The sequence below is a fragment of the Piliocolobus tephrosceles genome, chromosome 15, assembly GCF_002776525.5.
Source record: "Piliocolobus tephrosceles isolate RC106 chromosome 15, ASM277652v3, whole genome shotgun sequence".
Classification (NCBI taxonomy): domain Eukaryota; kingdom Metazoa; phylum Chordata; class Mammalia; order Primates; family Cercopithecidae; genus Piliocolobus; species Piliocolobus tephrosceles.
The window spans coordinates 15,745,957-15,767,992 of record NC_045448.1 but is presented as its reverse complement, the minus strand read 5'-3'; the positions used below and the strand labels follow the sequence as shown (position 1 = coordinate 15,767,992).

Sequence of the window (22,036 nt, the reverse complement as noted above, 5' to 3'; positions counted from 1 at the left end):
GTTTAGGCTCTATTCTCCGCAGTCCTCTGAGCCCATGGCCTTCTGGCTTGTAAGCATATAATAACCAAGCACCTTCCCCCTTTGCTGTGGGCTATAAGAGTAGAAGGCATCACAGAGTCCTGAAGACCTCCAGAGAGCACTGACTCCACATTGTAGCTCTTCTCACTGCCTCCAGTCCCCTCGGTCCCTGTACCCACCTGGGAAGGCTTTCTATGGGACTTTCTCACATACTCACCTATTCTGTGTGTACTAGAAGCAAGGCAAGGCAGAAGGTGGTGCGTGGCCCAGATGTGCTAAGCTTCCAACGCAGGGGATCCCTGTGTCATCTTAAATCTGAGATGGAAGATCCGGGCCTTGAAGTACAAGGGCAGCGTGCCCCTTACTATCTAAGACCTGGAATTGCTGTGAGGTGACATAATAGGGTGGCATTTTGGCTTTCCAGGGCTGCCATCACAAAGACCCACAGACAGAATGACTGAAATAGCAAAAATTTTCTTCCTTGCAGTTCTACCAGCAAGAAGTCCAAGATCCAGGTATCTGCAGAATCAGTTTCTTTCCAGGCCTCTCTTCTTGGCCCATAGATGGCCGTCTTCTCCCGCCTTCACCTGCTCTTTCCTCTGTGCGTGTCTGCCTCATAATCTCTTCTTCTTATAAGGATATCAGTCTATTGGATTAGGGTCCACTCTAATAACCTCACTTTAACTTAATTACCTCTTTTAAAACCCTATTTCCAAATACAGTTACATTCTGAGGCACCGGGCGGGGGGGGGGTTAGGACTGCAACACATGAGCTGGGGAGAGGAGACACAAATCAGCCCATTACTTACTGCTGGGAAGGGCTTGGCATGGAGGCCAGATGGAAAGGAGTTCAAATCCTAGCCCCTCACCTCATTGAGCCTCAGTTTCCTCATCAACAAAATGAGGGGATTATTTCTCCCTCGAGGGCACCTCTGAGGATGGAGTGAGATAAGACCCATGCCTGCACCAGCACAGTCCTGGGTGCCCGGTAAATGGCATTTATTATTAACAGTGTTCCTGGGCCAGGCGTGGTGGCTCAAACCTGTAATCCCAGCACTTAGGGAGGCCGAGGCGGGCGGATCATGAGGTCAGGAGATCGAGACCATCCTGGCTAACACAGTGAAACCCCGTCTCTACTAAAAATACAAAATATTAGCCAGGCGTGGTGGCGGGAGCCTGTAGTTCCAACTACTCGGGAGGCTGAGGCAGGAGAATCGCTTGAACCCGGGACACGGAGATTGCAGTGAGCGGAGATCACGCCACTGCACTCCAGCCTGGGTGACAGAGTGAGACTCTGTCTCAAAGAAAAAAAAAAAAAGAAAACAACAGTATTCTTGGACCCTGGCCTTCACATATGCCAGGTCCTGGTCATTCTCCATTAACTCCATCTGTATGAACCACAGCTACGTGTCAAAGGGTCATATCATGTGTCATATTTGTTCTTTCCCAACTCACCAAAACATCTCACTTTAGCCTCTCAGCTTACATTGTTTTGGACATTTTTCTTGCTAAAACCATCTACATTTATTGTTCATGAATATAGTCCGATGACCCCATCCACGGAGGGACTGTCTGGCGGGATGGTTAAGAGTTTATCAAATTCTCTAGTCCACAGCAAGTGTAAGAGGAATGGGGGGAGAAAAAGAACAAGCGAAAAGAAAGAGTTTATCAAAGTCTTGGTTTGATCCTGGCTCTGCTACTTACATGCCGCGCAAACCTAGGCAAATCACTGAAACACTCAGTGTCCTCCTCTGTAACATGAGAATCATAAAAGTAGCTCTCTCATGGGGCTGCAGTGACATTTAACTGAGCTTAGATATGAGAAGCTCTTCCAACAGGGCAAAGCATAAAGTAAGCACTATATGTCTGTTAGCCATGATTACGATGTTTCACCATTCTGGAATGTCCTCCTGCTCTGTCTGTATTGACAGAGCCTGCAGGCCCCCTCCCGTGAGCAGCATCCCTACTACAGGGGTGCCTGATGAACTCTGGCCCCCTCAGTTCTCATTTGGCCTAAATGCCCAACTGTGTCACACGCTTGGCACCAAGCACGCCCGGCTTCATTTCAGGAGTGAGAGTCACACCGTGTGTCTCTGAAGGGTGAGAGCATGTGTCCACCCCCTGCTGTTCCACAGCCCGAACACAATGCTGAGTACAGAGTAGGTTCTTGGGCAGCAAACAATGGTTGACTGATTGATTGACTGATTGATTGATAAAACTACATGACGCCAACTCAGCAACAACCCCCCTACCTGGAGGACTGTACCATATTCTGAAATCTGCAAAGATGTTGAGGGAAAAGTGCCATTATTCTCAAACGCACATTTTTTTTTTTTTTTTTTTGAGATGGGGTTTCCCTCTTGTCGTCCAGGCTGGAGTGCAGTGGTGCGATCTCGGCTCACTGCAACCTCTGCCTCCCGGGTTCAAGCAATTATCCTGCCTCAGCCTCCCGAGTAGCTGGGACAACAGGCGCCCACTACTACGCCTGGCTAATTTTTGTATTTTTAGTAGAGACGGGTTTCACTATGTTGGCCACACTGGTCTCCAACTCCTGACCTCAGGTGATCCGCCTGCCTCGGCCTCCCAAAGTGCTGGGATTACAGGCATAAGCCACCGCATCTGGCCCTGAAATTGAATTTTTAACCTAAATAAAATGTTTTAAAAAATAAATTAGGCCTGGCAAGGTGGCTTACGCCTGTAATCCCAGTCCTTTGGGAGGCCAAGGCGGGTGGATGACGAGGTCAGGAGATCAAGACCATCCTGGCTAACATGGTGAAATGTTTCTGTCTCTACTAAAAATACAAAAAAATTAGCCAGGCATGGTGGTGGGCACCTGTAGTCTCAGCTACTCGGGAGGCTGAAGCAGGAGAATGGCGTGAACCTGGGAGGCGGAGCTTGCAGTGAGCCAAGATCGTGCCACTGCACTCCAGCCTGGGCAACAGAGGGAGACTCTGTCTCAAAAAAATAAATAAAAATACATACATAAATAAATAAACTAGAGCTTGGGATTTTGTGTGTGTGTTGTTTTGTCTTTGTTTTGTTTTGCCTTAACTTCCTGAGTGACTTTACTCTGATGATGAGCAAATCCTACTAACCACTCATTTGTAAAGTTTCTGCAAATAGACCACAGCGTATCCCATTCCTGTGTCCCACAAGGAATGCCATTGGTGGAATGGGGCAAGACTGCCCTTCAAAGTCAGTATTATGTTTTATATGAAAAAATATTCAACATCATCAATCATCAGAGAAATGAAAATCAGAACCATCTCACACCAGTCAAAATGGCTATTATTAAAAAATCAAAAAATAGCAGATGCTGGAGAGGCTATGGAGAAAAGGGAACGCATTCTTGGTGGGAATGTAAATCAGTGCAGCCACTGTGGAAAGCAGTCTGGAGATTTCTCAAATAACTTAAAACAGAGCTACCATTCAACCCCGCAATCCCGTTACTGGGTATATACACAAAGGAATATAGATCATCCAACCAAAAAGACATATGCATTCGTATGTTCATCACAGCACAATTCCCAGTAGCAAAGACACGGAATCAACCTAGGTACCCATCAACAATGGATTGGATGCAGAAAATGTGGTCCATATACACCATGGAATACTACACAGCCACACACACAAAAAGATAAAATCATGTCCTTTGCAGCAACACGGATGCAACTGAAGGTCATAATCCTGAGAGAATTAACATAGGAACAAAAAACCAAATTCCATATATTCTCACTTATAAGTGGGAGCTAAATATTGGGTATTCCTGGACATAAAGATGGCAACAATCAACACTGAGCACTACTAGAGAAGGGAGGGGGCAAAGGCTGAAAAACTACCTACTGGGCACCGTGCTCACTACCTGGGTGCTGGGACCGTTTGTACCTCCAACCTCAGCATCACACAATATACCCATGTAACAAACCTGCATATGTAACCCCTGGATCTAAAGTAAAAGTTATTTTTTTAAGAAGTCAATATTATGTTTTAAAGACTGGTAACATAAGAAATCTGGAATCAAGGTAAGGGTCCCAAATTTTGGAGCACAGCACACTTCCCTGCCTGCATGGTTTTATGTAAGTAAGTGTATTCGTTTAATCCTCACAATAGCCCCCATGGCGGATGAGGAGTCTAGGGTATGAGGACTCCGTCACTGGCCCCAGACTGGACAACAATCGGCAGCAGAGCCAGCCTCACTCCTGGCAACCTGGTGACAGGGTAAAGCCCTGACCATCCCTCGCCCCTGCCTTTCACCTGAAGTTGGTGTTGCACTTCTCATGGTGACGGGCAGGTTCTCACAGGCTCCTCACAGCACACCACGTGAGTGGCAGACAAGGAGAAGACTCTTCTGCCCATCTGCCCATCTTGCAGGTGGGCAGTCTGAGCTGCGGGAAGTCCGAGTCACGGGCTGTTCTGAGCAGTGTCCTGGGCTTCTCTCCTGTCTCTACCTCCACACCCCGAAGGTAGGCGCTCTTAACAACAGGCAAGTCAATCCATTTGTCCATTTGATTTAGGAAATGCCTACTGTGCTCCAGGGCAGGCCAGGTCCTCAGCTGGACACCCAGAGGACCACAGAAGGGACAAGACCAGGCCAGCCCTGCGGAAGGTGCTAGGCCTGTGTGTGGTGGGGGCAGAGACACACATGCCTATCCTCAGAGGGGCAAGTGCAAGTGCAGAGTGAATCCCAGGAGGCTGAGACCATCACCCTCTGGGGTTATCAGAGAGACCTCCTGAAGGGTAATGCCCTGCCGACTTCCTGAACCAAGTCTGACAGTCCCACGTGCGTCCCTCACCCAGTGGCCAACGGAAGAATGGTTTGGGCTTCCTCAGCTATCGAAGGAGGCCGTTCACCAGGCTCCCTGGCTTGGGCTTGACCTTGGCTCCAGTTCATTCCCAGTTCATCCCAGAGTGTACACAGAGTGTCCACCCAGCGGCTCCAAAGTCCCTTCTCTAGCCCTGTGATCTGCCTTGGACCTTTCTGAACTAGGCTCACTCAATTTGACCTTCAGGATGATGTAGGGCCCCTGGAATTCAGCATCCTCCCTCCCAGCCTCTTCAGGTGCTCATCCTGCCCAGCCCTCCTCACCGGCCCCAGCAATAGGCAGATTTGAAAAGTCAGAACTGAAAAGAAGGACATTCAGGACATGCCCCACGAGAGTCCTGGCCTTCCTTCTCCTCCGGGAAGTGGACGACCTACTCACCCATCTTCAAAATCCTCATCATCTCATCCTTGAGGCTATTTTCCAAAATGAACCTTGGAAATCACGTTTGTCATGAGTTGATGGTTTCTAGGGTGATTTCTCCCTTGAGAAAATCTTGACTTCCTTACACAGGAGCTGGCTGTGTCTGGGGCGAAGGGAAGAGAGAGATGCATTGCTAAAGAGTAGAATGGATATCTTTGACACAGAAAATGAACTCCTGGCCTGTGCAGGAAAATGAGAAAAGACAGGGAAATGGAAAGCTTCCTCCCAAATATCCCAGGACCCCCAAGAATCTGCTAGCAGCCAAGCAGCCATGTGGCCTGTGTCTCCACTAAGCTCCAGGAGAGACCCTCAGGGCTGCTCTAAGGGCGAGAAATCCAGCCAAGCTGCCAATAATAGCATTAGTGTCAGCCCTCCCAGCTTTCTCATAAAGGAATCACCCATGGTCTCTACTACTGCTTATTGAACCCTTTTCTTCCTTATCATGCCACCCTAGGGGCTTAAAACCTCTGCCATAAGAGTCAGAACCCCCTTCTGGGTGTCCCGGAGCCCCTCCCCATTGCCTATTCCAGCCTGCTGTCCTTTGGCTCAAACCTTTGTGCCCACTGACCTCTGCTGTGCTCGCCATCTTCCAGCACCTGCCCTACACTTGCTCTGTCTCTGTTGTTTTTCTGTACCCATTTAACTGATTGACTGGCCTCTGCCCTTCCTCCAGGACAGGATGGCTTAGCTTTGCGAACCCTCTGCGGAGAAGAAGCCCACGTGAGCCAGATGCACACCTACTGCCTGGGCAATGCATCCTGCCTCTGATGGGCCAGGCCTTCACTCTGCCAGGACGCTGATCTTAGCTGTGACCAGCCACCCCACAACCCACACTATTGCAGATGCGCAGTGGCCAGCATGGACTGCAGCAGCTTCTTAGCAGTTGTCTGGGCGCATTAGACTCCTGCCTCCATCTGAGGCTCTCCAGGCTTGTGTCCAGGGCCTGACAGTCCAACCACAGTCACCTGTTCTGCATGTAGCAGAACAAGCACCTTCTAGAAATGTAAAAATATCTTTACCTTCCATTTATTGGACTATTTTCTTGTCTCCAACTACAACAAGTAAAGGAGCCAAAGAGAACCACTCGAGTGACATCCCTGGTGTACACACTGGAAACGTGATAATGAGCAGAGTGTGGACCACTCCGGATCTCACTGTCGATGGCCCTCTCCCAATGCTCCACTCCCACAGAACGTGGGTAAACTCCTATCAAACACCCATCAGACGTTAATGTCACATTAGTTTTGCACATGATGGTCTCTCCTCCTAGAATTTCAGTTTTCTAAGGGTAGGGAATGTATCTTCACCCATTCTGATATTCCTTTGGGTATTCACCCATGTATTCATGTTATCAGTCAACATCCTTTACTAAGTACCTGCTTTATGCCCAGGCCCTGCCCTAGATCCCGGAATGCAAAAATAAATAAGATACAGGCCAGGCTCATGCCTGTAATCCCAGCACTTTGAGAGGCTGAGGAAAATGGATCACCAGGTCAAGAGATGGAGACCATCCCGGAAAATATGGTGAAACCTGGTCTATAAAAATACAAAAATTAGCTGTGCATGGTGGCGTGCACCTGTAGTCCCAGCTACTCGGGAGACTGAGGCAGGAGAATCACTTGAACCCAGGAGGTGGAGGTTGCAGTGACCCAAGATCGTGCCACTGCACTCCAGCCTGGCGACAGAAAATGACATACAGTCCCTGTCCTTGAGGCTCCCAGTCCAGTGATTGGTAAATAGATGTTTATGCCTCAGCACGACAAATTCAATAATAGAAAAAGGCAGAGGACAATGTGAGTTAAAAGGAAGAAGCATTTTCCCCATCTCAGGAGGTCAAAAAACACATCACAGAGAAGGAGGTTTCTAAACTGGGCTTTGAAGAATCGCTAGGAGTTCTTTGGGCCAGAAAGGCATTGCAGAAGTGAACATGTACCAACATCACTGATAAAACCTCAGCAACTGCTGTGATTCCTGCACATAGAAAATGCTCAAGTTGCTGAGTTGCACTAAGTGAGAATATTGTGACTGATGGAAACCCAGTCCAAGGACTGTGAAAAGAGGGCCCCATCCTAGCTCCTCTGCCTCAAACCTGGAGACACATTGGAGTCACTTGGCAAGTTTGAGAAAACACTGATATTCCAGAGTCACTCCCTGCCACCCCCACCCCAGAGATCCTCATATAATTGGCCCGAGAGGCTGCCTGGTCTTTGTAAAAGCTCCCCAAGTGATTCCAATAGGCAGGCTTGTTTGAGAACCACTGATTTTTTTTTTTTTTTTTTTTCCAGACGGAGTTTCGCTCTTGTTGCCCAGACTGGAGTGCAATGGCGTGATGTCGGTTCACTGCAACCTCCGCCTCTCGGGTTCAAGCAATTCCCCTGCCTCAGCCTCCCGAGTAGCTGGGATTACAGGCATGCACCACCACGCCCAGCCAATTTTTTTTGTATTTTTAGTAGAGATGGGGTTGCTCCATGTTGAGGCTGGTCTCAAACTCCTGACCTCAGGTGATCCACCCTCCTCGGCCTCCCAAAGTGCTGGGATTATGGGCGTGAGCCACCGGGCCTGGCTAGGAACCACTGATTTAGACCAGTGCTTCTCAAACTTAATGTGTAAATAGATGCAGGCAATCTTGTTAAAATGCAGATTCTGATGCAGCAAGATGGGCCTGAGAATCTTCACTTCTAATTAGCACCGCTGCTGCTGGTCCTGGGACCACCATTTGAGTAGTGAGGCTCTCTGAGGCTTAATGCCCAGAGGCAATTCAGCTGGCCTCAGGAACATACCTGCATGCAGGGGTGATATTCCAAATCCAAAGGGAAGGGTACATGTGGGGGCACCAACTGCTCAGAATGGACGTAGTGGCCACAGCTCTGAAGCCTCTGCTGCCCTGGTGTGAGTTAACTCCTAGTTGTGGGTGGGGAAGATGCTAGGGGGAGGGCTGGGCAGTCAAGGCCACAGCAGGTGCCTGGGAGAGGTGGGGACGGCAGCCTGTTTACCCACCTCCGTGTTGTAAGAGCTGGCATCGAATACCGGTGTCTGCCAGCTGGCTGTGCCCCAACCCACGGCCTGCACCCAAGGCCGAGGAACAGCCAGGAGGCCTGGCGAGCAGCATCCTATGGAGAGGACACCGAGGAGGCCGCCTTGGCAGGAGCTGCCTGCTGGATAAACATTGTTCTGTTTTTTTCTTTTTTCTCTTCAAACAAGCCCTTCTCAGCACTGGCCACATCATCCTAAACAAGGCCTCTCAGTGCTGTTGACACAAAGGCAGGGATGGTGTCATTCCAGCCCAGAGATAAAACTCGGATCCTTCCATAATGGTGGGTACTTCCTCTCGGGAAGAACACCAGTGAATCAGGAAATTCAGCAAGCCGGGTCTAAGCCCTGCCCTCGGGCGAGGCTCAGGTTTTTTGTCGGTTTGGGTGGATTTCTTTCTCCCCAAAGCTCTGCTTGTTTCATGTGCCTGGTCAGCAGATATGTCAGCCCCAGACAATGGCCTCTTTCTACAGACAATGGTCAGCGAGAGGAATGTCGCAGGAGGGCAGGGCTTGGGGAGGGACAATTCCGCTTTCAGAAGCCAGTGGCCGAGTGGGTGCTTCAAGGAGGGTCCTGCTGTCACCAGGGCAGCCTCCTCAAAGGCACCATTTATAGGACCTGCAGCCCCAGAAAAGTGGAAGCTTTGGGCAGCAGCAGAATCAGAGAGAGCAGCTCCCTTGCCCGTTGCTCCCGGCAGACTCGCCCTGCCTGCTTTATCGGCCTCCCGAGGCTCCTGCAACCACAATTCCTACCATGCAGACTTTGTTTAATGAAAAAACAAATAGTTACCCCCAAATTAGACCGAGGCCTGCTGTTCCCTCAGCCACCCCTCCTGCAGTACCCAGCCTGTGCCTCATTGGCCAGCTCTCCAGAAAAGAAAGGGCTTATTCATCCCCAAAGGTGGAAACTCGCCTTCTCCCGGGGAAATTGTGTAACCGTTTTGTAGTGGAACCGACTACAGGCCTCAAGGTCTTTTGCAAAAAGAAAAACAGATAAGGAGGTGGTGGCAGGAGCCAATGCTGGCTGGCTTAGATTTGCTCATTGCAGAATGGTTTTCTCACAGAGATCTTAGGCCCACAAGTCACATCAGCTGGTCCCTGGATTTCAAGCCTCCTCACTGTGACTGGAAAATTAAGTGACAGCCATGCATGCATGCATTTATTCATTCATTCCTCCAGCACAATGCCTGGCACATAATAGATGCTTAATAAACATTTGTTGAATGAACGAAATGTTTTGTAATATCTGATTCTATCTCTCTATGCTCAGAAAACCTTCAACAGCTCCCTATGGCCTATATTATCAATTAAATATCTTTTAGCATAGCTTACCAGTTGTAACTGGCCCCTCAAATACCTCTGCAACCCTACAACCTCCCCATGTCCCAATCCCACCCCTCCAACACGCACATATGCTGCCTACTGTTTCTTGAACCAAACCATTGTTGTGTGAGCCTCTAGGCCTTTGTCCCAGCTGTCTCTTAACCTCAAGGCCCTTTCCAAGCTTCTTGTAGGGATCTGGTGAGTTCCTCTCCCACGAGACTCAAGCCAGTGTTTGCTCCTCCTCTTAAAAGCCATCACCAAATACAAAAACATTAGCCAGGCATGGTGGGAGGGCACCTGTAGTCCCAGCTACTCAGGAGACTGAGGCAGGAGAATGGTGTGAACCCGGGAGGCGGAGCTTGCAGTGAACTGAGATCGCGCCACTGCACTCCAGGCTGGGGGACAGAGTGAGACTCCGTCTCAGAATAAAAAAAAAAAAAGGCCATCGCTAAAGTGTCAGGCTCCACAGCCTTGCTCTTGTTCATGGCCCTATCATGACATTTGCCACTCTGCCTTCTATCTACCTGTTGTAACCATGCTGTGCACTTCTTGAGAGCAGGAACTGAGTCTGACTTACCTCCATATGCCCAGTGGGGGCCCAGGGCCCAGTCCATCATAGATCCTCAGTAACTACGGAGACCAACTAGTCCTGGTTTGCCCAGGACATTCCTCATCTTAGCACTGAAAGTCCCATATCCTGGCACATCCCTTAGTCCTAGACAAACCAGAACTGTTGGTCCTCGTATCAGTAAGTGAGTAGTAAATGAATAAATGCCTAGGTCTCTATTCATTTGTTCATTCACTTCACACACATGTAGTAAAAATCTGTGAGCCAGGTCCCATGTTCATCCAATTAGAGGGTGTTTCTAAACAGCTTCATGGCCCAGCATGAAGGACAGCTCTTTGGGGTTGAGTTAGTCTTAAATCCATGGGGCACCTTTCCTAGATCCCTGTTTATCTCCTCTGCTATCTCTTCCAGCATCCACACTAGATTGTTTACAATGCATCTGTTGACATCTGCCTTATCTCCCTGGATTTGCTCTGGGCCTCACTGGGTCTACTGCCCTCAGAAAGAACCAGCCCTCTCGCCTGACAGAGGAATTCCTAGCTAAGGCTTTACAAGTCAAAAGACCCACACTGGAGCTTGGGTCCCAGAGCAGCCCCAAGCCCTGGGCCCTCAGAATGAGAGCGATTGCAGCCAGGACACATGTGTCTGCCCAGCCGTCCTCAGACCCTGGGGCTGCTTGGACCCATCTGTTTCCTAGTTCTAGGTCAAATCAAGCTGAGAAAGGATCAGGCTTCATTTGACCTGAGAGGGCTGGAGCATCTGGCTGCTCCCTCTACCTCCCCCACCCTGGCGAGATGAGCCTAAGTCCCCCACCCCCTCGGTGTGCTCTCGGAGACGCCATCTTTTCCATGGTGATTTCAGGGTTTCTGGGAAATGTGACCCAATAGAGACCACAAAGCAGACATATGTGGCTTGAATCCCAGCTCAACCACTTAGCTGAGTGGCTCTAGGTAAGTTACTTAACCTCTCCATGCTGCCTCATTTAAGCAGTGATATTGATAATGCTCACTTCACAACATTGTTATAAAGACTATAGAAGATTTACCAGGTGTCCAGCTCCCTGTCCAGTGCGCAGTGCGTGCTCCAACAAGCAAAATGAATCAACAACCATTTGCAGTTAATTCATTCAGCACTTTAGAACTAGGCCTGTACCTTTCCACATCTTGCTCTGCTGACTAGAGAAGGGCTAGTATCACTCACCAAGTCCTTCCTTATTTAAGGTGTGCTCCCCTCTAAGAGGAAGGCCCAAGGTGCAGAAGCTGCTTCTAACCAAGATGATGAATAAAAGTTGTTCCTTTAAATTGGAAAGTTCCCAAGAATCTTTGGTTAACAAAGGACAAGAAAAACAAATATTAACAGATGGATTTCTTTTTAAACCTTGCCCTAAAACTGCACAATAGAAATGTTGAAAGTTGCCAAATGTTGATTTGAAAGCCCGGCATGAAGGTAAATACGAGGCATCTTGATCTGTGACCATTTGGAGGTCACACTTTGAAGAAGCAATAGTCGAAAAGCCCTCTCCTTCTGCATATTGAAGTGATTTTCTTTCACCGAAAAAGCAACTACCTGGCTCTCCAGGAAGCAGAGCCTGTGAGTCGTGCGCACAACAAACAGTCACCTTTTTAAAACACACATGAATTTAACCAACCTGCTCCATTCACGTTGCCTCCACTGCCTTTGCCTGTCATCTGGACAATCCCTAGCTCACCTTTCAATTTCCACCTTTTCATATAATCTTAATGTCCCTATTTATTTGTTGCTTGTTTCTATGAACACTTTTTTTATTACATCAAAATTAATAGATTTGCACCGCAAGAAGTCAGTACTACTAAACGGCAAAACTATGATATTTTTGGAAAGCTCCTCTAAGTTTTGCCTTGTTTCTCAGCAGTAGCCCTGAATTAATTATTTAGGGAAAATCTTTTGATCACAAATTTGCATATATGTGTCTGGACTCACATACATTTAAGAATGTGCTGTACACGAGTGCACCGAGGCACATAAAAAGGATGAATATCCTAATGGTCAAGTCATTGTACAGCATATGTGACATAGGCAACTCTGCACATCAATAGCAGGTTGCTTTCTATTATATTCTATCTTTTTAAAAGTCAAGTTGGAGAAACATGGGAAATTAATTGGGATAGCCGTAAAGACAACATTTGAAACATTACTGCACATGCTATACTCATTTTTCCCAATTAGTCTTTTGAAATACGTGCTTTTATTCCTCATTAATTTCTGAGTAATTGTCCACTTTGGAACTCCTACAAAGTGGGTAGGTATTTAAGAACCATGATGACCTATGACCTTTGACCCAAGGTGATCTTTACTGGAGGGACCCGTGAAAGATTGATTTGAGCAGAGCTGAGTTAGACAAACAAGCCATTCATATAACTTCAAATCTGGAGGCAAATCAGGTAAAAATGTGAGCAACCTTTGTGGCCTGGAATTTCCTGTCCCCATAGTCAGGAATTAGGACAATACTCCTAGCTTCAGCAAGTATGGATGAAGAAGTTTCTACATCTTCTTTAAATAGCCCCTTAGAATGATCCAATAGGTCATCTAGGTCCCGTCGATGGCTGAGCTGGTTTCTTGCCAAATACCTTTGAAAAGGAACCCAAAAGGGTGCCTTTCACATAATTTAGAGCAACAACTCTTAATATTTTAATCACAATCACTCATTTAAAAAAAAAAAATCTTTTCTCCAAAGAGCCCAAGTTTTGGGCTCTATTAAACAAACTACACTAACTTGTTTTCCAAATTTTCTGTCATCAAAACACAGGAAATTGCATAAAAGGTTCTGATGGAGTTGAAGTCACTGGAGCTGCCGCATGGTAAGGACATGACTACAACCAGAAGAAAACTAGTCAGTGCTTTGTGCTCCAGAGAGGCTGAGTAAAGGCATTTTTTGTTTGTTTGTTTGTTTGTTTGTTTAGACAGAGTCTCTCCCTGTTGCCCAGGCTGGAGTGCAGTGGCACAGTCTTGGCTCACTGCTACTTCTGCCTCCTGGGTTCAAGCAATTCTCCCGTCTCAGCCTCCTGAGTAGCTGGGACTACAGGTGCACACCACCACACGCAGCTTATTTTTTGTGTTTTAGTAAAGACAGGTTTTCAACATGTTGCCCAGGCTGGTCTCAAACTCCTGAGCTCAGGCAATCTGCCTGTCTCAGCCACCCAAAGTGCTAGGATTACAGGTGTGAGCCACTGCACCCGGCCTAAGGCATGATTTTAGCTACCTTGGAGCAAGATGTTTAACTGTCAGTGATCATTCCAGAAGCCTTGGCATGGAGGAGCCCAGGCTGGGAACCCCTAACCCTGAAGCTTCATTCCCTCCATTTCTAAGCCCACTGCCCATGTCATGAGAACAAGGTGGCAGAGGAGGAGGGTGTAAGAGCCAGATGGAGGCTTTGTTTGTTTTCCCTAAAGTGTTATTTATTGTTAAACAAAGGAAAAAATTTGACATTAATGAAAATTTTAAAACAGAGAAGCATCAATAGTAATCCTGTGACCAACATTTTAATTTTCTTCTACAATGTCTCCAGGCTTTATCCACATGTACACTCTCACTATTTGTGGATTCCGTATTTGTGAATTCACCTACTTGCTAAAATGTATTTGTAACTCCAAAATCAATACTTGTGGCACTGTCTTGGTCATCCACAGACATGCACAAAGTGGTGGAAATTTGTGTAGTTCCACATATATGTTCCTAGTAGAGTTTGAACAGGACAAGTTCTGCCTTCTTGTTTCAGCTCTCATACTATAAATGAGCATCCCTTTCACAGACTATTTAGTGCCCACGTTTTTTGCATTTTTGTGCTCTCTATTGGAAATCTGTCTGTTTTAAATGGCTCCTAAGCATAGTGCTGAAGTGTTGTCTAGTGTTTCTGCATGTAAGGAGGCTGGGATGTGCCTTACAGAGAGAGTATGTATTAGAAGAGCTTCATTTCAACACGACTTCAAGGGCTATTGGCCATGAGTTTCATTTTAGTGAATCAACAAGATTCTGTCTTTGGATAGAAGCCTGCATAAAATAAAATTATGAATTAATCAACTAACAAAACATTATAACCAGAGGCTCTCAGGATTCTGTGTTCCTCCTAGAGGCAATGGTTCGGCATTCACTAATTCAGTATTCATGGCGATATGGTTTGCCTGTGTCCCCACCGAATCTCATCTTGAATTGTAGGTCCCCTAATCTCCATGTGTTGTGGGAGGGACCAGGTGGAGATAATTGAATCATGGGTGCAGTTTATCCCATCCTGTTCTCATGATAGTGTATTAGTTCTCATGAGATCTGATGGTTTAATAAGGGGCTTCCTCCTTCACTGGGCACTCATTCTTCTCCTTCCTGCTGCCATGTGAAGAAGAACATGTTTGCTTCCCCTTCTGCCATAATTGTACATTTCTTGAGGCCTCCTCAGCCCTGCAGAACTGTGAGTCAATTAAACCTCTTTTCTTTATAAATAACCCAGTCTAGGGTATGTCTTTATTAGCAGCATGAAAACAGACTAATACAGTAAATTGGTACTCAGAATGGGGTGCTGCTGTAAAGATACCCAAAAATGTGGAAGCAACTTTGGAACTAGATAACAGGCTGAAGTTGGAACCATTTGGAGAGCTCAGAAGAAGACAGGAAAATGTGGCAAAGTTTGGAACTTTCTAGAGACTTGGAGGGCTCAGAAGACAGGAAGATGTGGGGAAGTTTAGAACTTCCTAGAGACTTGAATGGCTTAGCCCAAAATGCTGATAGTAATATGAACAATGATGTCCAGGCTGAGGTGGTCTCAGATGGAGATGAGGAACTTGTTGGGAACTGGAGTAAAGGTCACTTTTGCTATGCAAAGGGACTGGCTACATTTTTCCCCTGCCCTAGAGATCTGTGGAACTTTGAACTTGAATTTAGAGTATCTGGCAGAAGAAATTTCTAAGTGGAAAAGTGTTCAAGAAGCAGAGCATAAAAGTTTGGAAAGTTTGGAAAATCTGCAGCCTGATGATGTGACAGAAAAGAAAAACCCATTTTCTGGGGAGAAATTCAAGCTGGCTGCAGAAATTTGCATAAGTAATGAGAAGCCAAATGTTAATCACTAAGACAATGTGGCAAATGTCTCCAAGGCATGTCAGAGATCTTCACTGCAGCCCTTCCCATCACAAGCCTAGAGGCTTAGGAGGAAACAATCGTTTTCAATCTACCCCAGAATGGTAGATCCACCAACAGCTTGCCCTATGCTCCTGAAAAAGCCACAGGCACTCAACACCAGCTCATGAAAGCAGCTGGGAGAGGGGCTGTACCCTGCAAAGCCACAGAGGCAGAGCTGCCCAAGGCCATGGGAGCTCACCGCTTGCATCAGCATGACCTGGATGTGAGAAGTGCAGTCGAAGGAGATCATTTTGGAACTTTAGGGTTTAATGACTGCACTATTGGATTTCATACTTGCAAGGGGCCTGTAACTCCTTTGTTTGGGCCAATTTCTCCCACTTGAAATGGGTGCATTTACCCAATGCCTGTACTATCATTGTATTTAGTAAGTAACTAACTTGCTTTTGATTTTACAGGCTCAGAAGAAGAAGGGACTTGCCTTGTCCTAGATGAGACTTTGGGCTTGGACTTTTGAATTAATGCTGGAATGAGTTAAGCTTTGGGGGATGGTTGGAAAGGGATAATTGTGTTTTGAATCATGAAGGCAAGAGATTTGGGAGGGGCCAGGGGCAAAACGATATGGTTTGGCTGTTTCCCCACCCAATCTCACCTTGAATTATAGTTTCCATAATCCCAACATGTCCTGGGAGGGACCAGGTGGAGATAATTAAATCATAGGGGCAGTTTCCCCCATCTTGTTCTTGTGATAGTGAGTTAGTTCTCACAAGAGCTGATGTTTTTATAAGGGGCTTACCCCTTTGCTGGGCACTCATTCTTCTTGTTCCTGCTGCCATGTGAAGAAGGATGTGTTTGCTTCCCCTTCTGCCATGATTGTAAGTTTCCTGAGGCATTCCCAGCCCTGCAGAACTGTGAGTCAATTACACCTCTTTCCTTTATAAGTTTCCTAGTCTCAGGTATGTCTTTGTTAGTAATGTAAGAACAGACTTATAAACTTATAAAACATAACTATTGTGAATAACAAAGCTTAATTGTATTTAGAATTTCTTTTCCTGCTTATTTCAGTTCATATGTGATAAGCAATTGTCAGTATTGCCATATATGAATACTTCTTTGACTGGACAAGCCATCATCTACTTTACTATTCCCTTATTATTGGGCCTCCAGGTTATTTCCAACATTTATAGACAAGGCTGCAAAAAGAATCTTCATGGATATAATGTGTGAACTCCACAAAGACACCTATTTTGTACGAGTCTGCAGCCCCAGAGCATATTTCAGTGCTTGACATATAGTTTATCTCAATAAATGTTTATTGAGTGAGTGAATGACATACGTTTGGACAATGATGATCAGGGACAGTCAGTCCAACAGGTGAGACTCTTGGTAGGTGTTCAGTAAATGTCTGTTCCTTGATGCCTGAACATCTACTGATCACCTGCTATGTCTCTGTAGCTAGCACTGTGCCTGCATCTTTACTTTCATTATATTGTTTAAAACCCACTACCTTTGGAAGTAAATTTTATTAGCCTCATTTTACCAGTAAAGAAATTAAGATTTATATAAGTCATCTGTGAACAGTCATGCAGCTGACTAGAGCCCCTGCCATGACTCTAGCTCAGGTCTTGGTGATTTCAAATACCCTACTTTTTCTACTGCACCAGGCTGGAGCCATCTGTGGTCCTGGGCCTTGCTGGCACAGCTCCTGTGGTCACCAGATCAGAGGGAGCAAGATCAGCCAGGCTCCTACAAAGGCCACTGGGACACATAATCCCTAAGGCTCTGCTTTCTCCTCCTCTCCCCATAACTCTCCCACCTGAATTCTTCCTTTCTTCTGTAATCACACATGCCTGACATAATGGTTGTTTCTATTCTCTGGTCCTAGGCTCTGCCTCTATGGAGGTAATTGGTGGGCACTCAGCCTTTAATGCCTTCTCCCAGGTTAACTGAAACTCACACCTGACTTGACTATGATGTGGGGATGGATGCAATTATGCAATGAGGGCAGAGGCTATTGGATTCCAGAAGCTTTTCAAGGTGGAGGATTTGATCTCCTCTTTTGATATGAATGGATCTGAGTTGGCAGTGGGGATGTGAGCAATATTGGGCCTTTCTTGACATTTATAAAACATGAGGTAAAGATGGAAATGAGGTTTATTTCTTCTACATTTCAGAAACACAGGGATCATCTTGGCTGGTATCCCCTCAGGGAGGGGATGTCTGATATTAGGCATAAACCCTCAGCTTTGAGATCATTAACAGCAGACCTCAGACATGCTGGTGGTTCCCAAAACAGGGGCCAGAAGCTTCTTGCAAAGTCAGAGGCACATTGGTTGGCTTGTCGATAACCCTTCTCGTTTGCTATTTTGCAAAGCACTTGAACTGCCATCATGGTCTCAGTCTCACAATGCCATCAGGGAGGAAGAGAGAAGACGGTGTTTCCTTTTCTGGGAATGCCCTCCCCCTCCTTCCTGCCTGGGACACGCCCACCTCTCTTTTGGAACCCAGGACTGGTGGTTTTCTTTCTCGGGAGACTTCTTGGTCAGAATTCCCCAGAAGTAGTCACAGAACCCCCTTTGCCCACACTGCCCCTGCTAGGTTCCTTGTATCTAATACCATGTCCTAAAAACATGGGCTTGTATGTCTGTCTCTCTTGAAGGCAAAAGTTGCACCTCATCTAGCTCTGGTCCCAAGTGCCTATAGAGTGTCTGTCATATAGAAGGTATTCTGAAAGCATTGAATGGCCAGGTGGGAGAAGATAAAGATCAACTTCTTTAAAATGAGATGCAATGCCTTCTTGCCCTTTTTAATATATATATAAATATATATAATACATATAATTATATATAATTTTATATATATGTATGTATTAGAGCTAGGGTCTCACTCTGTAGCCTAGGCTGGAGGGCAGTGATACAATCATAGCTCACAGTAACCTGAAATTCCCAGGCTCAAGTGATCCTCACACCTCAGCCTCCTGAGTAGCTAGGACTACAGGCACCTAACACCATGCCCAGCTAATTTTTTAAAAAATTTTTTGTAGAGATGAGGATCTTGCTATGTTGCCCAAGCTGTTCTCAAACTCCTGGCCCCAAGCATTGGGATTTTAGGTGTGAGCCACTGTGCCCAGTTCCTTACCCACCTGTTTAAATACCTGAAAAAGTCAGTGTTGTTTTTGAAACATAGAGTCTTTGAAGGGGAAATTAGCTTTAAGTTCTGCTTTCATGCAAGAGTCCTCTTGTTAGCATGAAAAAATAATTGTCAGTATCTCCCTGGACATCCCCATTGATGGTGAGCCGGGGGGATTTTTCATCAATCCTAACTTTCTGTAGGAATCTGCCTTCATCATCACTCAGAGCCCTGAGACTCTGGAAGATGGAACAACAATTATAATAATAACACTCATGGTTTGCCCATAATAATGTTTATCATAGCAGCTAACATCTATTGAGAACTTATGTGCCAGGCACTGTTCTTGGTGGTTTACTTATTTGATCCTCATATTGACCCTCTGAGGTGATACGATTATTATTTTTTTTTTTTTTTTTTTTTTTTGAGACGGAGTCTGGCTCTGTGGCCCAGGCTGGAGTGCTGTGGCCGGATCTCAGCTCACTGCAAGCTCCGCCTCCCGGGTTCACGCCATTCTCCTGCCTCAGCCTCCCAGTAGCTGGGACTACAGGCGCCGCTACCTCGCCCGGCTAGTTTTTTGTAGTTTTTAGTAGAGACGGGGTTTCACCGTGTTAGCCAGGATGGTCTCGATCTCCTGACCTCGTGATCCGCCCGTCTCGGCCTCCCAAAGTGCTGGGATTACAGGCTTGAGCCACCGCGCCCGGCGGTGATACGATTATTATCCTCATTTTATAGACAAGACATTTGAGGACCTGAGAGGTAAAATAACTCACCCAAGGTCACAAAGCTAGTAAAGTGCAGAGCTGGGATCAGAACTCAGATGGTATAGCTCCAGAACCCACATCCTAACTACCATGTCTGCTACCCTGTGGAAATGAATGAATGGTGTGTCTTAATGCACCAGGTCCAATCATAGCCCTTTTCCATACAGCAGCTCACGTACCACTGGCGAGAGTCCCGGGACATAGACAAGCGAATACCCACACTTTACAGAAGACCAACGTGGGAGATAAGTTACACACCACATCACTCACATGGTACAGGCTCCATGTACCATAACTGGACCAGGACTGCACCGAGGACACTGCCTCCTACATAAAGATGCTGTGACTCAGAAAATGCTTATTTCTCTCTATGCTGAAATCCAATTTCTACAAATTCATTTTGGACCTATCAGTACACACCTAGAATGCCCAAAAGGCCTCTTGACTTTTTCCCCACTCTGGGCCTCAGTTTCCTCAACTATAAAACACAAAGATCCTCTCTACCCTGGCATAGCATCCTATTTTTAGCTGAGGTCTAGGGAAGAGGAGGAGGGAAGAGAGGGAGCGAGAGGAGGAAAAGGATGGAGGTCATCGTGTCCTAGGGGAGTCACTCAGCAGCAGGGTCCTGTATTTTAGGAATGGGCCAAATGAGGAGAACCTAGAAAGAGTAGTAAAAGCTACTTTTTCTGTAGGAATCTGCCTTCATCATCACTCAGAGAAAGCTACCAGTCTCCTAGTGATGCCCTCAAGACTCTGTTTTCTGTTTCTACCTTAGCAGGTAAAAGACATGCTGTAGAACATCCCCCTTCTTAGATATTCTAATAGTAACCTGGCCTAGCTTCATTTTCAGGCAGTGGAAGGAGCTGGTGCAGACATACATATCTTAAAATCCCTCAAATGGGCTGGGTGCCATGGCTCATGCCTGTAATCCCAGCACTTTGGAAGGCCAAGGCAGGCAGATTGCCTGAGGCCAGGAGTTTGAAACCAGCCTGACCAACATGGTGAAACCCCATTTCTACTAAAAATACAAAAATTAGCTGAGCATCTTGGCATCCACCTGTAATCTCAGCTACTAGGGAGACTGAAGCAGGAGAATCACTTGAACCCAGGAGACGGAGGCTGCAGTGAGCCAAGATGGCACCAATGCATTCCAGTCTGGGTGACAAGAGCGAAACTCCATCTCAAACAAAACACAACAAAACAAAAAAAGTCTCAAATGAGCGATTCTAACACTCTCCGCCCACCCTCACCCCACCCCACCCTGTGCTCCCGCTCTCCAAGGCTCCTTCCACCAGCTGCCCTAAGATTCATTGTCCAAAAGAATACCAGGTGGGGACCCAGTGGGCGTGTCCCATTGACAAGCCACTTTGCAGGAGTTGAGGCTTGAAAGTCCACCTGGAGAGCAGGTGGGGCCAGCTGCTCTCAAGACAAACTGCTGTACCTGCTGGGTGGGCTCCCCAGTGCCACAGCCCTGGACAGCTGTGAAGAATCAGCTCTTTGTGAGTTGACTTGTGGTTTAGGCTTCTTCCACCACAGCTCAAGTCAGCACCACGGGCCATGCTGTCTACACTGCTGGGGCACCCCGTGTGCATAGGGCACATAGCATGAGGCCCCTCAGCTTAGGGTAAACTAAAGGCAAAATAAGAGGAGGCTGCCCCCTACTTGGTGACCACTGGGGGAACCTGTGCATTCTCTCCCAAAAGGGAACAATGAGGAGGTGAGACACTGGGGCCCCCTGCCACTCGCCACTAATGCTAAGGAAGGAGCAGGCTTACCTGACTGTGAGGCAGGCTGAGTGACTCGGCCCTCTGGGGGTCTGCCTGGCCAGCTGGGGTGTTCCATCTACCCATGCACCTGTAGGATGAGCATTGAAAGGTCAGGGCCTGGCCCACCTGCTGCACACAGAACAGGAGCTTCATCTCTCATGCTTCCAACAAATGGGCTAGACAGGGTGAGGCAGAAACCATGGGAAAACAGCACAGCTCGGTGGCCCCCAGCTCCTCCTTGGGCAGGTTGTCTCGAAGTGTAAACTTGGAAGGTGGGGGGTGAGGAAGCCAGACTCTCGCCATGGAGCTCTGAATGCCACCCTCATCAGCAGCATGGCTGAGACTGAACCTCCATCTGCTGGCTTCTGTGTCTGCTGTTCAGTTGGCTTCAACTCAGACGTAATCGTAGGGTACAAGCAGAACCATAGCTTCTGTGATAACTTTAGGAAGAACAGCCTGGCCCAAATGTGCCTGCCCATCCCAAACTCAGCACTCTCTGCAGAGGGAGCCCAGGCTTAGGACACACACCCTCTTCCTATACCATCGAAGGAAGGGATCTGGTACAAAGGACAGGTCACCCACCCTGACAGGAAAGGGTCCTAGTGCAGTCTGACCACTTCTTCTCTCAGGGCCTTAACTTGTTTATCTGTAAAACAAGGATGAGACAACAGCAAAGACACGGAATCAACCCAGGTGCCCATCAATGGTGAATTGGATAAAGAAAATGTGATACATATACCCCATGGAATAGTATGCAACTGTAAAAAGGAATGAAATCATGTCCCTTGCAGCCATATGGATACAGCTGGAGGCCATTATCCTAAGAGGATTAATATAGGAACAGAAAACCAAATACCGCATATTCTCACTTATAAGTGGGAGCTAAACATTGGGTACACATGGATATAAAAATAGGAACAATAGACACTGGTGGATACAAGGGGTGAGAGGCAGGGAGGGAGGAGGGCAAAGGCTGAAAAAAAAACTACCAGAGTGACGGATTCATTCGTACTCCAAACTTCAGCCTCACACAATATACCTTTGTAACAGATGTGCACATCTACCACCTGATTCTAAAATAAAAGTTGAAAGTGGA

At 46.9% G+C, this 22,036-nt stretch overlaps 1 long non-coding RNA gene across 1 annotated transcript in view; it reads right to left on the bottom strand.

The window, feature by feature from the left end:
- Positions 1-22,036, bottom strand: part of LOC111531343 — a 36,663-nt gene that overhangs the window by 8,399 nt on the left and 6,228 nt on the right. The window contains exon 2 of the long non-coding RNA XR_002728231.1: positions 5,220-5,358. This is a non-coding gene — a long non-coding RNA (uncharacterized LOC111531343). The remainder of the gene's footprint in view (positions 1-5,219; positions 5,359-22,036) is intronic.